Source organism: Acinonyx jubatus, chromosome A3 (assembly GCF_027475565.1).
Source record: "Acinonyx jubatus isolate Ajub_Pintada_27869175 chromosome A3, VMU_Ajub_asm_v1.0, whole genome shotgun sequence".
NCBI lineage: Eukaryota > Metazoa > Chordata > Mammalia > Carnivora > Felidae > Acinonyx > Acinonyx jubatus.
In genome coordinates, this window is record NC_069388.1 from 109669752 (window position 1) to 109694191 (window position 24440).

Consider the following 24440-nt stretch of genomic DNA (forward strand, 5'->3'; position numbering starts at 1 on the left):
CCATCTATTTATAAACTACTTTTTGCCATTCATGGCCTTAAGTCATCTATTTTTATAGATTTACTAATTAGTCTTCAGTAAATAATGACTTCATAATCATCCCTTGAGGTTGTGTTTTAATGGTTGTGTTGTTCAAGGTGTCAACCAGGAGGGCGGAGATGAGGTGTCCGGGCAACAATATCTGCCCATGCCAAATGTGAAACTCATAAGAACATCAATCCACTGAGATGAAGTCTTATTAACCAACATCATTTTGTCCAACTGGGGACTGATTTGCTTCAGCAAAACTTACTAAAAAGAACTAACAAACTCCATTTGTTACGTTTACACAATAGTTAAAATAATTCCCATAAAAATCTGGACATGTAACATATCTTCAGATGATGCATCTGAAAAAAACTGGATCCATATTCCTATATGGCAACACTTGAAAGAGGTAAAGAACAGCTATCCTTCTTCAAAGAATCTAGTCAAAAAAAATCTCCAAATCATCTAGTTAAAGAAAGAAAGAAAGAAAGAAAGAAAGAAAGAAAGAAAGAAAGATATAATCATGTACATTACTGTCCTAGACCATGTTGGCATTTGAATTTGGAGCCTACCTTACTTCAGTCCATTACGTCTATAGTTAAATGCTGTCATTTGTGGATAGGAATGTAAACAGAATAATTCAGAAAAGTTTTATTGAACACCTGCTACAATGACATACACTAGAACCAAATGCCTCAGTTCATCAGAAGGTGCATTCCTTGAGAATACTTTATAGGGAAGGTTTTTTATTCTATTGGATTTTAGCTGAAAGCAAGCCCATGGCCTCTAAGTTGAAAGTGGCAGAAACAAAATTTGGAATACCACTCAGATTTATATATTGATCTAGAGGAAGCTGCCGTCTTCTCAAGAGATACTGGTCATAGAATTCCAGCAACCATAAAGTACTGAAATTTCTTTTACAGCTACTTTTATGGTAGCCTAAATTGATTTAATAGAGCACCATCAAATCAATTCATTCTCTTAACTCTTAGACTGCATTATCTTGATTTGAATTGTTGGTGAACCAGGCCATCCAACAATTATAGGGATGCATGGTGTATGATATATTATCCATAAGGCCAGCCACCTGAAGAATGAAAGCAGATGTATAAAAGAAATTGTGAAGGGAGCTCTCCATAAATTGAACACCACTGAATGATCAGTATTTGCAGGCACACTAAATGAATATCTTTATATCAAGGAAAGAATTATCACATGCATTCATATGCATAAAAGACTGGAAATGTAGAAATTATAGCTCATATAGCATTAGCAAAACTAGATATACCGTTTTAACCAATCCTTTAATATTTATGAGACAATCTTTAGCATTGTACATACATCTTTTATTCTCTTCAAGTTGAAATATTCTTTTGGAAGTAAGTATGTTTGAAGGGAAAGGCCATGTGTTTAGCATACACACAGAATATCTTGTTAATGGCTAATTATAGCAGCTAATATATACCAAATGTTATTCTATGTCCTAGAGAGTCTGCAAAGAAGTTTCCATATATTATTTCATATAGCATTATGAGTAAGATCTTTTATATTCATTTTATTTTATAATATTTTTTAATGTTTAGTTATTTCAGGGAGAAGAAGAGGGAGAGAGGGAGGACACGAGTAGGGGAGTGACAAAGAGAGGGGGACAGAGGATGTGAAGCAGGCTCCCGCCTGACAGCAGAGAGCTTGAGTGGGGCTCCATCTCACGAACCATGAGATCGTGACCTGAGCCAAAGTTGGATGGTTAACTGACTGAGCCACCCAGGAGCCCCTGTGAGGAAGTGCTTATAGTAGGTGAGGTGAATGAGGCTTGGAGAGGTAGTATGACTTTCTCAGGCCACAAAACTAATAAGCACTAGAGCTGGGGTTAGACTCTGGCAGACTGCATTAGCTCTGCTGTGGACTGTTATATATGATGCCTCTTCAGTAAGTCATGACTTCAGTAGGTCATCCAGTAGGTCAGTGGAGTGAGAGAGCATGGCTCTAGAACCCAGATGCTCTTTAGTGCTTTGTATATTACCACATGTGTGCTATGTAGTCACCAAAGTCAGCTGGATGATGAATTGAATACTTCAACTGTGGCTTTCTGTTTCCCATCAGAATTTCAGATATTTTTGTGTTTGTTTTTTTGCCAAAACAATCATTTAAAGTTTTTGTTGTTCTTCTTCAGTAAATGAACTCCTTAGTGAAATATGTGCCCAAAGTTGCTTTGATGATTGTATTTCTTGCCTTATCTAAGTATTTTTAAGCACCTGCCTGGTTTAGTCACAGTGTAAATAATATAGCTACAAAAATAAATGATTACACATGGATTTTTACTTTGAGAGTCACATACTTATAATACCAAACAATAAAATAAAACCTATGCAATAAAAAAGAATTTGCAATGCTCTGAGCATAGAATTTTTCAGGTTTTAGTTTATTAACAACCTCAGTGGAAAAAGCAGTCTTTCACTAAATTACAGATTTTAAATGGCTATGGGCATGCATTTGAAACAAAGGAAGCACGTTTTTGTTGATAATCAAGATTATCAGACTTGAAGTCAGTCAGTCTGACGCTTCATCAAACATTCCTAAGTCCAGAAAGATCATTGCCTTAATATTACAAATGTTACACCCTTACCATTACACACTGGATGTTGAAATCTGAAGACGAACAAGGACGGGGGTGGGGGGGAGAAGAAGATAAAGAGAAGTGGAAGAAAAATGAACTCATTTTTGGCAGATATATCCAATTATCTTGCAAATATTTATAACATCCTGACCAGTGCCTATCCATTATAGACCATCTGTGTACCTTTGCTCATTTCCCTCAAAAAGGAAATAATCCCTTTGAACTTCTATTTTATTTCAGTATAAGTATTTTATAGTATTTCTTAAAGCAGCTTCATACTATAATTATCCCCTGCACCTGTCTTACTTTCTCTGAACATGCATACTTGAATCCAGACATATGTTTCATTTATAGTTAAATGCATTTTTAATATATGGCATATTCCAGGAAATACTTGTTCTCTTAAATTCACCTAATGTGGTTTATCCAGGACTATTAGAATCATTAAAAGCATTAAAGTAAATTTTTTAGAATAAGCTTTGTATAAAATTCAGCAAGGACCTGGAGCTTTCCACACAAGTGAGCTTCCCGGGTCAGAGACAGAGGGTAGTTTGTTACTCATTAATAGCGATGACCAGAAAATCATCATTTGTAGCTTCCCTGACCTCCAGTTCCCACAGGGTGAGGTAAAGAGGGCCAGGTGACACCTGCACATGCAGTGGGCTGCATTATAAAAGAGAAACCCTGAGTTTATAGTGGACAGTAAACAAACTTGCCCTTTGCCCCACAGGGAGACATTATTTTTACACTGACATTATACTGAACAGTAAACAAATCTGCCCTTGGCTGTGGACATAGACACAATATCTCCAAAGGCTGTTTGCTATACAAACATCCTTGAAAACATAGTCTTGACAAAAAAGACAGTCAGTTCCTTTGCTAGCAAGCCATACAGAAATGTGACAGCACCATGGTACGTTGTATGCCAGCATCAGGGCTTTGAAAATACAGACAGAAGACTGATGTCCAGAGCTCAGACAATCATCATCAGACAGTATGTTGTGCTTTTTGCATCGAATGGATTATCTTGCTAAATTTTTAACACTATGTTGTGAAGCACATAAGATAAAGCACAAAACGTCTACCTCATCACTCAGGGAAATTCCAAAGGTGGAGGAATCTTCCCTTGAGAAGTTATTGAACTACAGACAATGGAAGAAAAAACTAAAAGCAACTTGACTGGTGACATGATAATTAAATGCCTGTCCTTTAAAAAAGTCAGAAACTAGCTTCTTTCCACCCATACCTGTTCTCAGCTTTGCTACTGCCAATCAGTATTTCCCACTAAACATTGTCTCTCCTTGAGCATGGTCTCCACATCCCTTGGAATTGAATCAGAATCTTTAGGAAACCTGTAATCTTTCAAACACATCAAGAATCACTGCATAAAGTATACTTTCCTCACCATAAGACCTAAGAGAAATCACTGTTTTGGAAATCAAAAGTAATCATGAATTAAAGATATTCTAAGACTACAGATATCTGAAGTAAGAGGAAAAGAAATCCAATCAGCATAATGAGAAAACTCCATGAAATTGACAGTAATAAAATTATAGTTTAGCAGGAAGTAGGGAGGAAAAATACAAGGAAATTAGAGAACCATAGTCCATAATATATAAAGGATCTAGAGTGGATTTATTTCCAAGATTGTATTTTGGGGAAGACTCCCCCTGAATCACACTCACGACCTTATGCCAGGTTTTCTTTTCTTTTTCTTTTTCTTTTTTTAATTTTTTTAACATTTATTTATTTTTGAGACAGAGAGAGACAGAGCATGAACAGGGGAGGGGCAGAGAGAGAGGGAGACACAGAATCTGAAACAGGCTCCAGGCTCTGAGCTGTCAGCACAGAGCCCAACGCGGGCTCGAACTCGCGGACCGTGAGATCGTGACCTGGCTGAAGTCGGACGCTTAACCGACTGAGCCACCCAGGTTCCCCTGTGCCAGGTTTTCTAATTCTTTTCTTATGTATTGTAGGAAATGCTGGCCTGGAGGAGGATTCTCCCCCAAACCCTGGAATTTTCTTAACATGTGAATAGTCAACAAAACCAATGTCTGATCTGTAACTAAAAGAGATCAAGTAGAAGAGATTATAAAGTTTATGGAATCAACTAAATCTCTAAAATATGTAAGCACATTGTATGTGGTGGACCAGGAGATAAAGAACAATATGAATAAGTGATTCATCCAAACATATGGTTTTTAATTTTGTGTAAGTGATCACCTGTGGAAAACCTATAAAAACATCTTAGTGCACGCGCACACACACACACACACACACATACACACACACACACAAAACAATATAGACGAAACCTTGGTAAGTAAAAAATTCTAGAGATATGAATCAACTAGAGGAAAGGAATATATCTGAAAAATAAGTTTATCACAGGTTTTTAAGAAAATATCCTAAATGTCTAGAAATGAGCTCCCAGAGGCAGTTTAGAACAGTAAAGAGGCAGCTTAGAACAGTTTTTCAACTTCTAATGCATCATGGACTTACTTGGGGGAGCTTTAAAATTATTGATGCCTTACTCACACCCCCAGGAGTTCTGATACAATTAGTTAAATCTGTAGCCCAGTCATAGCTCAGGAATATTCTGGTGTGAGGCCAAGGAGTTGAGGACCATTACTTTGAATTTAACAGAGTATGAACCGTTTATAGAGAGTGATTTGAGGAGTGTTAAAAGGCACACTTGCCCAAGGAATTGTTCCTACTATCAGGCAATTGTACTTCTCCCTGGTAAAGTTATGACGTAGTTGTACAATCTTTGTTGAAATGCCAGTACTCTCAGGAAGAATAACAATGTACATGTATTGAAACCTGGAAAATAGTAAACAATAAGCAGTATCCTTATTTCCAAGGCTGATAATTAGCTGGTATACACCATTAATGCCACAGGTTTCTAGCCACAGGATATGGGTTCCTTATATAAGTCTTTCACATTATGCACAATATCCATATTGGGAAGTCCCTATGCCCTGCTGGTCCTTTAATGCTTTCATGAACACCATCTGTTAGCATCAGTCAACACATTTGTCATGAAAAAAAGTTTGCCATTTAGCAACTGCTACAGCAGAACAGAGGATATTTAAGATACCAAAGAAACCAAGCTGTTAACAAAGTAAGATAACAAAGGCAGGAGACCCTGGCGTGCTCTCATAGTCAGGGGGTAGCACAGATTTTAGTTGTCCATTGGATGACTGTCATATTTTACTGGGAAGGAGTTAGGGGCTTACATACATAGTTAAAATAAATAAGAGGATGATGGGAGAAAAAAAAAGGTTAATATGTGAGTTAAACCTGAGCCTGGCCTACTTAGGACTAGTTGCATTTTTTTTTAATCTGGCCCAGATTTCTGTGGTATTTGTATTCACATTATAACTACCATATATAGTATATTGTTAACAAGCACATAGATTATGTTTCTGTTAGCAATTTGAGTTTCTAATCTCTCAGTATTGTGAACTCATGAATTTTTATTTTAATTTCTCAATGAAAATTGATTATTGTCATTATAATTTTAGAAACTTGTTCAATTCAAAAAAGATGAATAATACCAACATCATTTATTGGGTATTTACATAATATTTATTGATATGTATAAATTCCACATTCATTTAAATATTTTTTGTTTATTTTTTAAAATATTAAGTTCTATTCCAGTGCAAGGAATGGTACACAGGGACAGTGGCCCAATGAAAAGGAATGTATAGTGTTTAAATCATTAGCTCATCAAGATAGACATTCATAGAAAAAAGCTTAAGGGTAAATGTGTTTGAATGCATATATAGTCATTTATTTGTGGCATATATTTATATATTTTTATATGTGGTATATTTATTTGTGACATATATTTTATCACATATAAATAAGTTTGTAAGATATTTAAATATTCCTTATCTATATATTATACATACTTTTTTAAAATTAAACTTCTTATTATGGGATAATTGTAAGTTTATACTTCATTGTCACAAGTAATGCAAAGAGATTTCATGCAACCTTTACTCAGTTTCCCCTAATAGCAACACTCTGAGAATCTTTAGCACAAAAGAGCTTTTCATGAATAGGCTGTTATGATGGGTCAGAATCAAATGTATACACTAGCACATGGCTGCTTTACCCCAAGAAAAATCTTCTGAAAGCTTGAACATTACAGGAGTCTGGAAGGCAGGACCTAAAAGGCATGAGATTGCCCCCAGTGTCATGGCACTTGAAAAAGATAGTTAGGCTAAGTGGAGGGTTAAACAAGCCCATGGTAGATTTTGTCCTCCAGATTACTGGAAAATATGTAGACAAAGTCTAACTTTATTTTCCACTCAGCCTCAAACCAGTCCACTCTGTGTTTGGATTGAGGTATTCCAACTAGATGTCAAAGGCGGGGAGGGGGGGAAGGAATGGCGTATTCTTCCCGGGAAGGAAATATATTTTTTTTTAATTTTTTTTTAACGTTTACTTATTTTTGAGACAGAGAGAGACAGAGCATGAAGGGGGGAGGGGCAGAGAGAGAAGGAGACACAGAATTGGAAGCAGGCTCCAGGCTCTGAGCCATCAGCCCAGAGCCTGACGCGGGGCTTGAACTCACGGACCGCAAGATCGTGACCTGAGCTGAAGTCTGACGCTTAACCGACTGCGCCACCCAGGCGCCCCCCGGGAAGGAAATATTATTTTCAGTCTTCATTGTTCCTTTGTACATAATAGCCATCGTACAGCCCCAAAATTATGAAATATGCTAAGATGCAGACAAATGTGAATGGCAATCGGGAGAAGAAGTCATAAGAGCAGACTTAGAGCTAAGCCAGATTTTAGAGTTAGCAAACAAGGATTTTAAAACAGATGCTAAAGAGTGTAGCTTTCAGTGAAATAGAAAACTGGACAAAGTATATGAAACAACTCTTTTCAGGGAGAACTAGCAGGTGGTGAAAGTTATTTCTGAGACAACAATAACAACAGCAAAAACTAAGGGAACTCTATGATCTTCCTAACTTTCTGACCTGAGGCATTTCTGATGATATAACAGAAAAGATCCAGTGGAGCATGACAGTCTCACTGAGTTAAGGAGACAAAAATCAAATTGGGGGTGGGGTTGGCAGCTGGAAAGGAGGGAGCTAAGCAGAGAAAGAGCTTTACAAATTTCAGTAGGGGGACCCTTGAGACTTTCCAGAATTCAAAGCTACTCACAGGTAGGGTGACGTTCCATGAAGCCAGAAAAAGAACCATTGCTGGGGATCTGTAGCCTGAGGGAGATGTTCAAATTCTTAGCAGCTATAATTGAGAAACTTCATTGAATACCCAGGACATTCAATACATTCAGCTCTTGAAGAATAATATTAAATAATCCTCAGGGTAATGGCTGCTATAGAAGCGTCTAACTAAGTATAAAACCATGCCTTGAATGTACCAAGCTGACTTAACTGTTACACAATTATCTGCCAGAACAATACTCTTTAAAGACAAATAATAAAATACAGACACTCGACAACATAGCGTACCTATTGTTCAGCATTCACTGTGGAAAAAAAAAAAAAGCTGGACAGAGGCAGCAGAGCGAAATGTGATCTAAATCATGAGGAAATGTAATCAATAGGTAATCAACAGTAATGATAGAATTTGCGGGAGAAATTTTTTTTGAAACAACTGTAATAAATATCCTCAAGGATTTAAGAGACAATGTGAAAATAATGAGGGAATCGTAGACCATTAAGAAAACCAAGTGGAGTTATTTTGAAATGTACAATATCCAAAGTAAAACTGCATTGAATAGTTTAGATACTACAGCAGTTTAGACACTACAAAAGTGAACTTTGAGACCCAGCAATAGAAATGACTGAAACTGAAGCATAGAAATAAAGAAGTCTGAAAAATCATTAGCCAAGTCTTAGTCACCTATGAGGCAGCATCAAGTAGTCTAACATATGTTTCCGAAAAAGGTGAGTTTTGGAGAAACAAGAAAGACTTTAAAGAAAATAATGAAAATTATAAGCCTATAGAACTGAGAAACTCAACTACGCCCCAGCAAGAAACCCAAAGAAACCCACACACAAACTCATCAAAATCACATTTCTGAAAACCAGCAGTAACGTGAAGAACATAAATGCAGACAGAACAAAGTAAATACAAGGGAAAACAAAAAGATAAGAATATCCTCTGACATCTTGGTAGAAACTAAGCGCGGCAAACAAAAATGTCAGAAAAAACAAAAACACTTTCAGCCTATTATTCTCTGCCCGGTGAAAATATCCTTCCAAAATGAAGGTGAAGTAAAGCTTTCTACAGACAAATCGAAGTCAAAGGAACTAGTCACCAGCAAACCTACACTATAAGTAATAGAAGAAATTGTTCAAACTGAAGGGAAATGACAGTACAAGTTCCAATCTGCCCAAAGGAATAATGAGGACCACAAATGGCAACTATGTAGGTAAATATGAGACTTTTTTTCTCCTCATTTAACATAATTCTATAAAAGACAGTTGAAATGCTAAAACAAAAGTAATGCTAATGCTTTATTCATTATTATAGTCCAAACGGAAATAAAAGGTCCAAGAGCAACGCAATTTATATTTTGTGGTATATTTGCAAAATCGTATATCGCACAGCATTATGAATACCCGATTACTGTTACATGCAGTAACATGGCTGAGTCTTATTGATAAAATGTTGAGCGAAGGAAATGAAGTATAAAAAAGAATAATTGTTATGATTTCATACAAGTTAAATACAGGCAAAACTAAAGGTGTTACAAGTCAGAATATTGGTTGCTTCTCAGGAGGGTTTTGGCTCAGATGCATCAAAGAAAATTGTATTTGCCTGAAATTGCTTGTCCTTTATTTGGATGTCGATTATCTTGGTATACACATATGTAAAGTCATAAAGAATGATAATAAATATTAGTGAACTTTAAACACAAAACTGCATTAATTTTATACTTCTATTAAAGTTGTTTTTTAATAAAATAAATATACACGTGATCTAGAACTGTGCTGTAAGATATGGTTGGGAGTCTATTTGGGATTCGAGGGATCATTTTACAAACAAAGTAACATAGCAGGAGATATATCCCCTTCATTCTTTTGATTATCATCCTCAAGCTGAATTTGAAGACTGGAATTTTACCCATTTTGTAACCCTGAGAAGATCAGACTGAGAATGAATCTTACATGAGAAGGTCCCGGAACAGAAATCTCAAAAGAACCTTTGCCTCCTTTGAGGACCTGATTGCCGCATAACCATTTGTGGAATCTGATCTACGCTGCTGTTTTTGCTGAATGCAATAATAAGTGTTTTATCATGTTTTTCAAAATAGAAAAACAGCGCATTTACAAGTTAGTTCATGCAAATATCTGTATATAAAAACTTAAAAAAAATGGAAGTTATGATCAATTAGCTCAGCACTCTTTGCTGTTTGTTGTTAATTTCCCTGATAATATTTAAGGAAATTTTATGATTCTCTTAATTTGAATTTAGAGTGTTTTATGCATCTTCAAGCAGATATTGTCCCACAAGTTTCAACCTCCCAGTGTCTGTCTGCACCAAGGGTATACTCTCTCCAATACCCACATGGTGTTATTTCTTATTATCTAATAAATCTTGTTTCCTCAAATTAAACAGTATTTTTTCATAAGAGTGAAAAATTGTCCTGTGGCTCTGCCTTCTATTTTCTCTTCTCTAGCTAGAATATTACATCTCTTGAGGCTAGGTGGTGGGGAAGGTGGGGAGAAAATCTGGCCCATGGTATTATTAGCCATGGTATTATTGGCTGACTACGTGGCAGAAATATGTAGATCAAAACTGACTTCTAAACAATGGAGTTTGAAACTTCGTGATTTATCTTAAATAGTATTGACACAGATAATTTCAGCTTTGCTGAACTCTGTCTTCCAGAGAAAATTGATTATTGACATTTTTATAGTAATATTATTAGCAGCAAAAATGACAATGTTCTTGTTTCAGTTTTGCATTAAGAAATTACTGGGGCACCTGGATAGCTCAGTCTGAATTTGGCTCAGGTCATGATCTCACAGTCTGTGAGTTTGAGCCCCGCGTCAGGCTCTGTGCTGACAGCTCAGAGCTTGGAGCCTGCTTCGGATTCTGTCTCCCTCTCTCTCTGCCCCTCCCCTGCTTACACTTTGTCTCTCTCTTTCCCTCTCTCTCTCTATCTCAAAAATAAAAATAAAAACCTTTAAAAAAAAGGAAATTACTTTATGAGTGCCTGCGCGGCTCAGTCAATTAAGTATCTGACTTCGACTCAGGTCATGATCTCACGGTTTGTGAGTTCGAGCCCCGCATCAGGCTCTGTGTTGACAGCTCAGAGCCTGGATCGTGCTTCAGATTCTGTGTCTCCCTCTCTCTCTGCCTCTCCCCTGTTCGTGCTCTGTCATTCTCTCTCTCTAAAAAATAAATAAACATTAAAAAGAATTTAAAAAATTATTTTAGATGCACTCTGTTGGCTTATTTCTTGCTTACTTCTATTATCAGGTTTTCCCATGTACATCAAAATTGTCAAGCAAAAGATGAGGGTTTTATTTTCATTTTGTTTATATGTTACATTAACAAAGGAAAACGAAACTGCTGAATGAATATTTGACAATATATAATTGATTGATGTAGCGTCAACAATATACACTTTAGATATTCAGAGAAAAATAAATTCAAAGAAAGATGAAATGAAAATTAGTCTTGAGCATGACAGATCTCGGTGTGAACACTAAAAGATGACTATTTCCTATGAAATTTGTCATGATAAATGATATAGAGTATAAGAGTTATATTGGGAAATGAAAATGTTAAAACATCTAAAACCTATAATTACAGCACAAGAAGCATTGTAAATCCTTAATATTATACTGGAACATCGTCTAACAGGCCCACCCAAGAACTATTAGAGCTGTTTAATTATCTAGGGTCATGTATACTTGTTTGACCTGATATTTACTATTGATTAGAATATAGACTCTATAAAGTTATGGGATCATGTGTAGTTTTTGTCTAGTTGAGGTACAAATTTTCTCTGTCCAGAAAAAATAAAACCCCAAAGTTAGTTTATTGCCATGCAAGACGTTAATCATTTTGTCTCTAGATTTGCACACTTGTTTTAGTGTTCCTTTTCTGGTGGTATATATAAAATCTGCTTTTTTGAGTTCTGTTTTGAACCAGCTTTACCATTCAGCCAAGTTTCCTCATTAATAAGTTAAGTAAATCTTCGGCATATATTCTTTTTTCATCTGTATGCCACGTTTTTAACACTTTTTCATAATATACTTTCATGAAAGAAAGGGAAAACATTAGGTACTGTATAGATACAATTAAGAGGATTTGGTGATCAGGGTGCCTGGGTGGCTCAGTCGGTTAAGCGTCCAACTTCGGCTCAGGTCGTCATCTCACTGTTTGTGGGTTCGAGCCCCACTTAGAGCTCTGTGCTGACAGCTCAGCTCAAAGCCTGGAGACTGCTTTGCATTCTATGTCTCCCTCTCTCTCTCTCTGCTCCTCCCCCACTCACACTCTATCTCTTTCCCTCTCTCTCAAAAATAAACATTAGACAAAAAGAAGATTTGGTGACAGAATGGAGATGAAAAATAAAGATAGCATAATGTCATTGAAGGCATCGGTCACTCGAGAGTTATTTTAGAAGTCGTATACTTTCTGCACAAAGTATGTGTTTCTTCTATGTTATTTTAAACTAGATAGTTTTTATGGCAATATGTGTCTTCAGGTTGAAAGTCTATGATGGCAGGGCATTTGCTGTTTTTGCAAGACAGTCCATTCAATTTCCAGACTGCTTATTTATTAGTGATATTTTCCTAATAATAAACCAAATTTCTCTGCTTTATAATTTAAATTTTTCAGACCTGTTTTTGAAATCTGAGCTTTAGGGAATATGTATACCTTCTTTTTGATGTACTAGCTCTTCAAATCTTTCTAGCAATTACAGAATTTGCCTCAAATTTTCTCTTTTCTAAGTTAAATACGTCCAATTTCTATAACTGACTCTCATTTGAAATTATATACAAATCCTTACTATCACCCAACAGTTCTTCCATTAGATATCTTCAATTTACACTAATTTTTCTATTAAGGTATGTTTAAGAACAGATACTCTGGTTGGGACATGAGAATGGTATATAATGCAATTGGGTTTGGAAATTTTTGACTTCTTCATGACCCATGACAGAGAAACCATAAAGGAATACATTTTATACCCCATTATAAGCAGATCATTCTGAGGATTTTTTATTTTAAGAACTTGACCAAAATTCCTTTTAAAAAAACATTTTAATGTCTTTTGATATATACTGTGACATCCCAGGAACTAGATCTAATTTTCATTAATAATAGCAATCACAGAGGCCCCTGGGTGGTTCAATCTGTTAAGCATCTGACTCTTGGTTTCAAACCTGGTTATGATCTCATGATTCTTGCGTTGGAGCCCTACATTGGGCTCTGCGCTGACAGTGTGGAGTCTGCTTGGGATTCTGTTTCTCACTCTCTCTCTGCCCCTCCCACTCTTCTCCCTCTCTCTCTCACTCTCTCAAAATACATAAATAAGCTTTTTAAAAAAATAATAGCAATCATAAAATAACAAACATATAAATGCGACTTCCTCATAGAAAATTCCCTGACCAGTCAATCCAAATTAGATATTCTTATTTTTTTCCTCTCAGCAACCTCATTTTCAGCATAGTAAATCATACTCTCAATGTGTGAGTGTGTGTGTGTGTGTGTGTGTGTGTGTGTGTGTGTGTGTTGGTATTACTTGTCTTAAGATAGATTGAAATTCCATGATAATAACAAAGGTAAATATCAGTATTATCCACATTTTACAAAGTGGTTGCTCAGTAAATTAAATTTATTAAGACCACACAGTTCTCAAGTGGCAAAGGCAGAATTCAAACCCTGGTCTCTCTGACAAGAGCTTTCAATCGCTTTGCTATTTCATATTTCATGCAAACACTCTCTGCATGTAAACACAGAATGTACGTAAAGTTGATCATGAAGTACATTTATTTTTGTTATTTTTGCGTGCTTCCCTATATATACATGGTTATTTCTATATAGATTAAAGCATTATTATATTAAATTAGGATAAAGATGATTAGAAAATAAATGTAATGTGAAGAAGAAATGTTTTTAAACATTTTAAACATCTAAAATGAAAGCAATTATAAGTTTTAGCAATAGTAGTGTAGGATAGAACTTGAATATGCTCAAACCTGCTTCTTTCCAATAAATCAGGCAGACTAGTCCAACAATTTGACCATCCTTCCTAACAGCTCGTAAAAAATAATTATAGAGATTTAGCAACAATTTGACTATTTTAGACAAAGAAAGGCACTGCCAATATTTGCTGTCTTAATTGTTTCAAATATAAAGGAATGTAATGGATATAACAGTAATTTTAAAGGTAGCAAAGTAAATTATTTCAAAAATTATTGGTAATTATATCAGTATGGCAGACATGCTAATTTCTATTGAGCTATTTTTTTCAAATACACTTTTTTTATTCTCCACTGTTCAAATTCTGAATGAGTTTTTTTCTCTTCCATATCTAAGGACAGAATTTAATATTTTTCTTAATTTGTATAAAATGTTCCCAGCCAATCTAATTACTATACAGTTGCTATTAGATAACTTTAAAAACAATTCAATTTTTTCTCTTTAAAATTAATTTTATATTGTTTTTAAATATTATATGCAAAAGTTAATATAAGTACTTACTTCTGTTACTTATCATGACTTCTTTTTTGTCTATACAAAAGACAGGGTTTGACTTTTCTTTAAAAGAATATTTAATGACATAATTATGGATCCCAGTATTCCTCAAGGCATATCTACCCCATAGGAATTCTCAATTTTCAGTTTCTCAGATTTCTCCAAACATTTCAGCCTATTAAGATGATTCATTTTCTCACATTTTATATTTAATGTCCTTGATTTATCAATGCTCAATATCAAGGGATAATATTGGAAAGTCTCCCTCCCCAAACTCCTCTTCTCTGCACTCAGAGGTCTCGGGGTGCCTTGTCATTTAGAATTCTCTTGAAATTGCTGAAAACAAAGCAGTTTTGTTAAGCACCAATATCCCTCCTTTTGTAACATGTTTAAAACGTAAGAAAAGGTGAGGCTAAAATCAGCAGAGGATTGAAGGCCCATGATGAAACAAGTCATCCAGTGCATTTGAGTTAAATGTCTTAAAGCTAATGGAAGATATAGTAATCCCAGCCAAAACCTTACATATCAGGGCAAGGCAATGCATTTCTAGATGCCATTTCAGTAGATGCATGAATTTGTTTCCATCTTGTAAGAATTCTTAATAGAGATATTTCATAAATGAGAAATCTAGGTATAGAAAATAGTAGTAAAATAAAGGACTTGCCACCAAAGAATTAGAGCTTTTTCCTCAATATGGTGGAAAAGATTAATGATAATGGGAGAAAATAGACATTAGACCTAGAGCCACTCTCCAGTTGGTGACATATTTAAAACTGAAGGAAATCCGGGCCTCTAATTGTAGTTGGAAGCATGTACTTTGATATAAAGACCTTAGACTGTAAAATCTGTCAAAAATGGGGTGTTTAATAGAAGAGCAAAGGAGAGAGGATAGATGATGGTTTCCATTTTGGAAAGTTGCCTTTACAATATCTGTGAAGAAATCCATCAGGGTATGTGGTAAACAGTCTGGACCTCAGATGAAAATGTGCAGGTAAAGGTATAATTATGGAAATTTTCAGAACCTGGTAGTAGTTGAATCTATAGGTGAGGATGACAATACTCAGAGTACATGGGGTAAACTAGAGGAGTACATCGAATACAGTAATTTATGAAATACTAGTATGCTAACGCAGACCAAGGGAAAAAAAAAACACAAAAGTTCACAGCATAAGATTTTATTAAATTTTGTTCCTTCATGGTATAAAAGGCAAATGTTAGTGTTATAAAAATTATAAATGAAAAATATTATGACAAAATTAGAGATGTGGAGGACAAATTAGTGGTGGGTAGGAGTTGGAGACAGAGAAACAGACTGGAGAAAGGTAGCTGTGGTTTTAACAGAGCAACTACAGTCCCATATCTCAACCCAAAGTGACGGTAGTATAACCTATTATGCACTCTGTCAGTTGCTGTATCCATCACCACAGTCATGCTTCAGAACAGGTGCATCACTGCAAGGTAACGGATTTCCTTCAGTAGATATTTGATGGGCCAACCCCAAATATGAGCCCATACTCACTCAGACTAAGCAAAGACCTGGAGGAAACAATTCTGTCAATCTCAGCGAAGTTGAAAACGGTTCTTTGTCCCACAAAATTTTAGTTCACCCACTCTTCTTTGCCTCTACAGCTCTCTGATGTCTTCAAAACAGTATGGTTTTTGTTGCTTATTAAGGCATTTCTCCTTATCGCAAAAAAAAAAATGATGCTCTTCTATTGCTTATTACATATTTCCCTGACGTGGAAGTAGGAATTTTTCTCCTGTGAATGTAGCCATATTTTGCTAATAATAGTTAAGTTTAATAGATTTGTAAATTGAACATATATATACATGGAATCCATATATATTTATAGAATTATTTTTAAATGTTTATTTATTTATTTTAAGAGAGAGCAAACACAAAAAGGGGAGGGGCAGAGAGAGACGAGAGAGAGAATCCCAAGCAGACTCTGTACTGACAGACCTTGAACCTGTGAACTGTAAGAACATGATCTGAGCTGAAATCAAGAGTCAGATGCTTAACCAACTAAGCCACCCAAGTGCCCCAAGAAGAATATTTTTTAAGTTTATTTATTTATTTTGAGAGAGAGAGAGAGAGAGAGCGCACACATGGGAGGGGCTGAGAGAGAGGGAGAGACAGAATCCCAAGTAGGCTCTGCACTGTCAGCATGGAGCCCAATGCGGGGCTTGAACTCATGAATGCGAGATCAAGGCCTGAGCTGAAACCAAGAGTTGGATGCTTAACTGAATGAGCCACCCAGGCACCCCTAGAGAAGAATATTTAAAACAACTCTTACCTTATTTCTTAGATATATCAGATATGGAGGTTAAGATTTTCACTTCAGCCTTACTTTAGAACTTCCTTTTCCCCATCAGATTGCCTTGGAACCTTGGAAAAAAATCAAATGATCCCATGAATGTAAGTCTATTTCAGGTTCCTATTTCTGTTGCATTGATACATGGCTGCACTTATTTCATTACTACATGTCATAAATATTGCTGCCTATCGTAAGTCTTTAAATAAGATAATTAATGTCTCCAAATCTTTTTTTAATATTTAAGATCATATTGGCTTTCCTAGATTTCCTAGAAGCAGCTGGTCCATTTCTACCAAAAGCTCTGCAGAGACTTTGATTGTAATTAGTTTCCCTCAAATATCAATTTGAAGAGAAACAACTTCTTAACAATATAATTAGCATGACATGTATTCTTATGTTTAGGTTATCCTTAGTTTCTCTTAGTAAAGCTGATTAGTTTTTGTGTAGAGGTCTTACAAGTCTCTTGTTAAGTGCATGCCTAACTATTTTACATTTCTTTTAATGAGTTAATAAAATAAATTGTTTTCAAATGTCATTTTCCAATGGTTTGCCTCTTAAATATAAAAACACAGTTTTTTATATCATCCTTGTATGTGGCGACTTTGTAGTATTCATTTTAGGGTTTTTTAATGTTTATTAATTTATTTTGAGAGAAAGAGAGAGAGAACATGAGAGGGGGAGGGACAGAGAGAGAGAGAGGGAGAAAGAGGATCCCAAGCAGGTTCTGTGCTGTCAATGCAGAGCTTAATGTGGGGCTCAAACTCCTGAACTGTGAGATAATGACCTGAGCCAAAATCAAGTCAGATACTTAACCCATTGAGCCACCCAGGAGCCCCAAATTCATTTTAGTTTTAAAGTAGCTTTATTTTCATAGTTTTTAAAGTAATTTTCTATATAATTATATCATCTATGAAAAAAAAAAAGGTCCCCTGCTTGTTTTCCAAACTTAGTAAATTTTAGGACATTATCTTGACTTATTATACTGCTTAGGACCTACAAGACTATGTTTAATAAATTAGCGAGAGCAGATATTCTTGTCATTTTAAAATGTTGGGGAGAAAGCACACATTTTTTTTTACCATTAAGTGTAATGCAGTCTGTAGGATTTTTGTGAATGTCCATTTGTTATACTAGGCATTTTTTTTTGTAATAAATAGGTATTGGATTTTGTCACATTCTCTCTCAATATGTATTTATATTTGTTTTTCACCTTTATTTTGCTAATATGATACATTTCATTGATTGATTTTCTAATGTTAAACCAACTTTGCACCACTGGCACAAACTCACGTGATCACAATGTATTTTTTATATACCGTTAGGTATTTATTTTGGGATGCTTGCTTCTATGTTCATGAGGGATATGGGTGTTTCATTCTCTTTTCTTGCAATGACTTTATCAGGTTTATTATCAGCATTATACTACCTTCATTAAACTAGTCAAGCTGTGTTTCTTCCTGCCTAATTTTGAGAAAGTTAGTATGAGATATTATTTCTTCCTTACATATGTTATAGAAACTAACAATAAAAACCCCCTGGGCCTCTACCTTTGTGAGTAGGAAGGGCTTTGATTATGAATTACATTCAATATTAGATTTCCAAATATTCAGGTTTTTCTATTTACTATTGAATCAGGTTTGACCAGTTGTGTTCTCTGTGGGATTTACCTATTTCATCTATGTCAGGGTTTCTTAACTTCAGCACCATTAACGTTTTGACCTGGATAATTATTTGTTGTAGGGGACTGTTCTGTACATATAGAACATTTAGTGGCATCTCTGACCTCAACTACCAGATGTCATTAATACCATTGATCCTTTCCCATGTGACAACTAAATATGTCTCCAGAGACATTATCAAATGTGCCCTGGATGGCAATATTGTCCATCCTTTAGAACCAATTGTCTAAGTAGTAAAATTTACAGCATAAAGTTCATGAGATTTCCTATTTATTATTTTGCTTTGCTTTAATAAGGATTTGTAGTGATATCCCTTTTTCAATTATAAAATTAGTAACTTAAAATATTTCTCTCACTTTTATTTTTTATTATTATTATTATCACTTTCTTTTTTTTTAACAGTCTTAAGGTCTTTTATTTTTTACACTTATCATGCCATAAATTCATAGGGAATGGGCTCCAGCAGCTCAGGCTCCTTTCCATTGGTTCTGACAAAGTGTGCTTCTCTGGGTGGGCCAGGCTGACACTTCAGCTGAACCCAAATACCTTTCTCTTTGGCTTCCTTTTTTTTCTGATCACTTTCCTTCACATGCTTCAGGAAGCTATCGTGCCTATTCAGGTGCTTAATCTGTTCAATATGTACATGATTTCTTTTGACAAGAATCTTGCCCTTAACTTGCTGTCTTACGACAATGCCAAGAGCATGCTGGGTAATACTGTAGACTCTTCCAGTTGTGCCCTGGTTACATTCGTGGGGCTCTGCATTTTGAATAGTGTCCCTTCCTTTGATGTCTACAATATCATCTTTCTTGTTGATTCACACATATGTTTCCAAAGGAACAACTCCCTGTTTCCTAAAAGGTCTAGAGAACATATAGCAGGTGCCTTTTCTCTTTCCCTTTGTGTTGATCATTTTGGTGCCTTCCTGGAATATGGTGGTTGTGGCTGACAGGTTCTTTTCTTTCATTGATCTCTGCCCTTATTGTTTCTCTTGATATTTCTTTCTTCCTTCTTCTACAAACTTTTTTTTAATTAATTCTGTTTTTAAAATTTACTTTGAATCCCTCTGACTTTTTAGATGTGCGTTTTTTACTATAATAGTTCATGGAGGGTTGATAATACACATTAACTTTTCATGGTCTTCCTAGAATTAATATTTGGCTGTTTCATGCACAAAGAACTTTACAACGGTGCATTTATTTTTTTCTACTTTCTTTTTGCTATTGTTGTCATATAAATCTTACAAATGCAATGGTATAACCTTTACATTAAAAATCTACTTTTTAGGGGTGCCTGGGTGGCTTGGTCGGTTGGGCGTCTGACTTCGGCTCAGGTCATGATCTCACGGTCCGTGAGTTCAAGCCCCACGTCGGGCTCTGTGCTGACAGCTCAGAGCCTGGAGCCTGTTTCAGATTCTGTGTCTCCCTCTCTCTCTGCCCCTGCCCTGTTCATGCTCTGTCTCTCTCTGTCTCAAAAACAAATAAACGTTAAAAAAAATCTACTTTTTAAAGAAACTCGGAAAGCAGAATATGATTTTTTATATTTATTCACATATTTTTAATTACTAATTCTCTTCCATCTGAGTTTCCTCTGGTAGCATTTCCTTTCATTCTGAATGTCTTCCTTCAGGACTTTTTTTTAACTCGTCTGTTGTCTATATCTTAGATTTTATTTGCCTGATCACATCTGTATTTTAAATTTCTTGTCTTTTCTTTTTTTGCTAAATATAGAATTATGTATTGAGTATTTTTTTCTTTGTATCTTCAGTATGTCATTCCATTGTCTAAGAGTGATTGTTTCAAGAAGCCAGACATCATGCATACTTTTCTTGCCTTTTGTCTAAAGTATTTTTTTTTCCAGCTGAGTTTACAATTTTCCTTTCATCCTCTGCTTCCAGCAGTTTGAATATGAGATGCCTCTTTGTGGTATTCATTGCATTTATCCTGATTGGGTTTGCAGGGCTTTCTGCATCTGTGCATTGTTTTTTGCCAAATTTGTGAAGGTTTCAACTATTGTTTCCTGAATTATGTCTTCTGCCCCATTTTCTTTTCTCCTCTGGACCACAAATCACATGCAAGTTAGAACACAGTAACTGAAATTTTTATTGCAAACTTATTTTGGTCTCTTGTATCATATATTGTCTATTGTTCAGCCTTTGACAATTCTGCTAAGCAATCAATTCCACTCTCTCCAGTCTCTTGTTAATTATGCTCACCTTTGGAACTTAAAAATATGACACCACACATTTAACACTAGATTTCTATTGGGATCCTTTTTATAGTTTCCATTTCTCCTCTGATAGGTCTTCACCGGTTAACTCATTTTAATCATTTTTCTTTTGTCTTTGAATAAATCTATAATAGCTTCTTTATCTGCTCGTTTCAAAATCTGGGTCATCTCAGTGTCTGTTTGTACAGACACTTTTGTTCATGTCACTTTTTTTTCTGTTTTGTACATCCTCTAAATTTTACTTCATATTGGATGTGATAGATGCCTTTAATCTATTATCTTTCTTTAAACAGTGTTGATTTTTTGTTCTGTTGAACTGTTAGCATACTGGTTTATAACCTGGAGTTCTGGGAGGCTTGATTTTCGTATTGTGTTCGGGCTAGTCTTCACTCCTGTATCATGGCCCTTGTGATGTTTCAATGCAAATCATGGTCTTGACCAAGGCACTCCAACTTGGCAGCATTCAAGCTGCCATATCTATCTTTTCTGAGAATGGTAACAGTTTTTTAGCTTTCCAGCTGGTGTATTACACCAGATTTCTTGGACTCTCCCCTTCTCATGCCCAATCCATGGGGCAGCCAAAATTTGGGGGGGGGAGTTTATAAGTAGTTTTGTGAACACTTTCTATTGTGGCTCCGTCCTTGCTGAGATGTCCCTCATTATTTTCTAGCCTCTTGGGCAACCTGGAACTCTGTCTTCTGCAGTCCAAAGCCTCTAAGACTGATGTTTTCTGCTTAAATGTTTGATATGCTGCATCATTTGAACAGGAGAATTTCCTTGGGGAAAAGCTATGCAAGTAAATATCTCACCCATTGAAGTTTCTTTTTCAAAGGACAAAAATCCCTCCAGGTTATATTTGCTTTTCTTCATCCTCCAGTACCTTCAAATACTTTGTGTGTGTGTGTGTGTGTGTGTGTGTGTGTGTGTGTGTGTGTTTACCTTTGTACATTTTGTCTAGAGTGTAATGATCTTCATGGTAGGATCAACCTTGTACAAGTTGCCCTACAATTATACGAGAACTGAAACTTCTCTTTTTAAATAAAATGAATGAAAATAATTGTTACCAAATATTAGTCAGACCCTCTATTTCCTGTCCTTAATATAAATTCTTAGAATTAGAGGCTTTGGATGCTTATTGCAAAACTTAAATATATTTGCAAGCTATATTATATTGATAAATTTTATAACATCACCAAATTGTATTTCTATCAGAAAACCTGTTTATATTTTTATTTTGATATTATTGATTTTTATATTTTGTATCTACATTGAAATAAGGAATGTTTATTTTGTCATCATGATGTGAATTAGTAATCTTTCTGTATTTTCTGTATTCAGGAATACAAAAAAAGTAATTACTCCTTAAATGTTTGAAATGAAATTTCCAGGGGCACCTAGGTGGCTCAGTTGGTAAGCATCTGACTTCGGCTCAGGTCATGATCTTTCCAATCCGAAGTTAGAGCCATGCGTTGGGCTCTGTGCTGACAGCTTGGAGCCTGTTTCAGATTCTGTGTCTCCATCTCTCTCTCCTTGTGCTTCCCCAGCTTGTGGTGTGTGTGTGTGTGTGTGTGTGTGTCTCTCTCTTTCAAACACAAATAAACATTAAAAAAAAATTGAAATGAAATTTCCAATAAAATTGTATGATTCAGAATAGCATTTTTAATTGATTTTTTTTAATTTTATATATCAGATTATCTATTTCTTTTAAGAGTAAATTAAATATTCCCATTAAATCATCAGTTTGCCTATTTTAAAATTAACTATATTTATTTTATTACTCATATTATCATAACTCATGTTTAATTTATGCAGTTTACTTACATGCTTGTTTAAAATTTTATTTGTATTTTATATCACTTTAAGGCAATTTTGCAAAAAAAATATCTATTTTTATTACTTTTATTTTATTCCAAAATCCATTCAAGTTATGAATTTCCTCTCTCATTTTTCTCTTAATTAGAAGAGTTCCAAAAATGGTTGAGGATTTATGGTAATTCAAATCATTTCAAGAAGAACAATATCCTCTGTCATTTCCAACAGACTCAGTTTTCATTTTCTGTGTAGTTCCATTGGCCTTTATGTTGGTAGAAATTCTAGCTATATTCTGTCTTTAGGTAGAGGATCACAAATACTTTGGTATAATTTGCCCTTAATAAAATTCAGATATTAAGTGGATGGTTCAATGATTTTGGACAAATGTATACATTCTGTTACATTCCTGAGATTACCACTATCATCAAATTCTGGAATATCTTCATTTCCCCCAGAAAGTTCCCTGGTGGCCTTCGTAGTTAGTTCCTCCCAGCCAACTCTCATCCCCAACAATGATGTAATTTCCATCACTTGTGATTAGGGCTTTTCAGGACTAATCATCTTTATCTGGTTTTGTTTTGTTTTGTTTGGATAATTTTTAGGGCAATTTCCCTATACAGGTGGCATTTTAAATTTAGGTCACCATCCACTGAATCAAAGTTTTAATATGCAAATAATCATCTCAAAACATGCTTACAAACTGTTTATTGACTTTTTTTTTCTTCTAAATTGAAGTCAGTGATTTTTATTCTCCAACCTGAGATATAGTTTAGATTTTAACTCGACCTCACAGAATGCTCTAGGGAGGGTAGGAGAAAGATATTAACAGATCACTATGACTGTGGCTGCTACATCCCACAGCTATGTAACTCAGTTACTTATTTAACCTTTTCAAGACTGTGTTTGCTAGCGTTAATAAGTGTGATAATATTGGGGCGCCTGGGTGGCTCTGTCAGTTGATCGTCCGACTCTTGATTTTGGCTCAGGTCTTGATCTCATGGTCATGAGATCCAGCCCCACGTGGGCATGGAGTCTGCTTAAGATTCTGTCTCTGCCCCTCTCCCTTGCTTATGCTCTCCCTCTTCTTCTCTCTCTCTAAAAAAAGAAAACAAAAGTGTGGTAGTATTGCTAAATTCAAAGGCTAATTAGGAAAATTAAATGAGGTATTATATTTAAGTCCCTGGCATGAGGTTTGGCACAATTGGGAACCATGTAAATGCTATGGATTTTTTTTATAGACTCAGAGAAAACTACACATTCTCAAACAATTTAGCCACATTATAACTAACTTTAGTGAAGGTCATTTCAGTGGGACACAGTTGGTATTCAAATAGGTATAAGAGAGTGGTAAAGGCATATTATTTGAATATTCTTAACTTCCTTTTAAACTAACAAACAAAAAACACCAATAAACAAAAAAAAAGCCTTAAGAACATTTAAGCAAAACATAGGTATCAAAGTACCTTCACAAACCCAACAGGTGGGGACGTAAAATATAGCAGTAATTCACATGTAAGATCATCAGTTCAGTAGTAAATATCCCAGAGAAATGTTTAGGGGTGAGGAACAGGTTTGAATACAAACAAGGGAATTCTTTGGGGTGTTAGAATCATTCTTTATCCTCCTTGGGGTGATGGCCAAAAGAATCTATGCCCGTGTACAAATTTATGTAACTGTGCACCCAAAATGGTGAATTTTGCTGCACGTAAAATTTATAAAGTAAAAATAAATAAATAGAAACAAATTAATCATCTATCTACAATAGGTATAGCAAAGCAATAATTAACCTACTGCCATTGAGAAACAATATTTCAGCATAAGAAAAAAATAGGTAAATACAAATGTAATATCATCCAAGTTAAATAAAATCTCGGGAAATAGTATTAGCAACCATTTTTTCCTAAAATTATATATATTATCTATTTTACTGCCTATAAGTTATGAAAACTCTTTAATTAGAAGAACATGTGGTAATTACAATACCCACACAGAATTGTAATATATTCCAATATTGTGATATCCACATAGAATTCCCCACAAAAAATGGGC

At 35.2% G+C, this 24440-nt stretch overlaps 1 pseudogene; it reads right to left on the reverse strand.

Moving 5' to 3' along the window:
- Positions 1 to 18772: 18772 nt before the first annotated feature.
- On the reverse strand, positions 18773 to 19411 carry LOC113604875 (60S ribosomal protein L21-like; annotated as a pseudogene).
- Positions 19412 to 24440: the final 5029 nt, after the last annotated feature.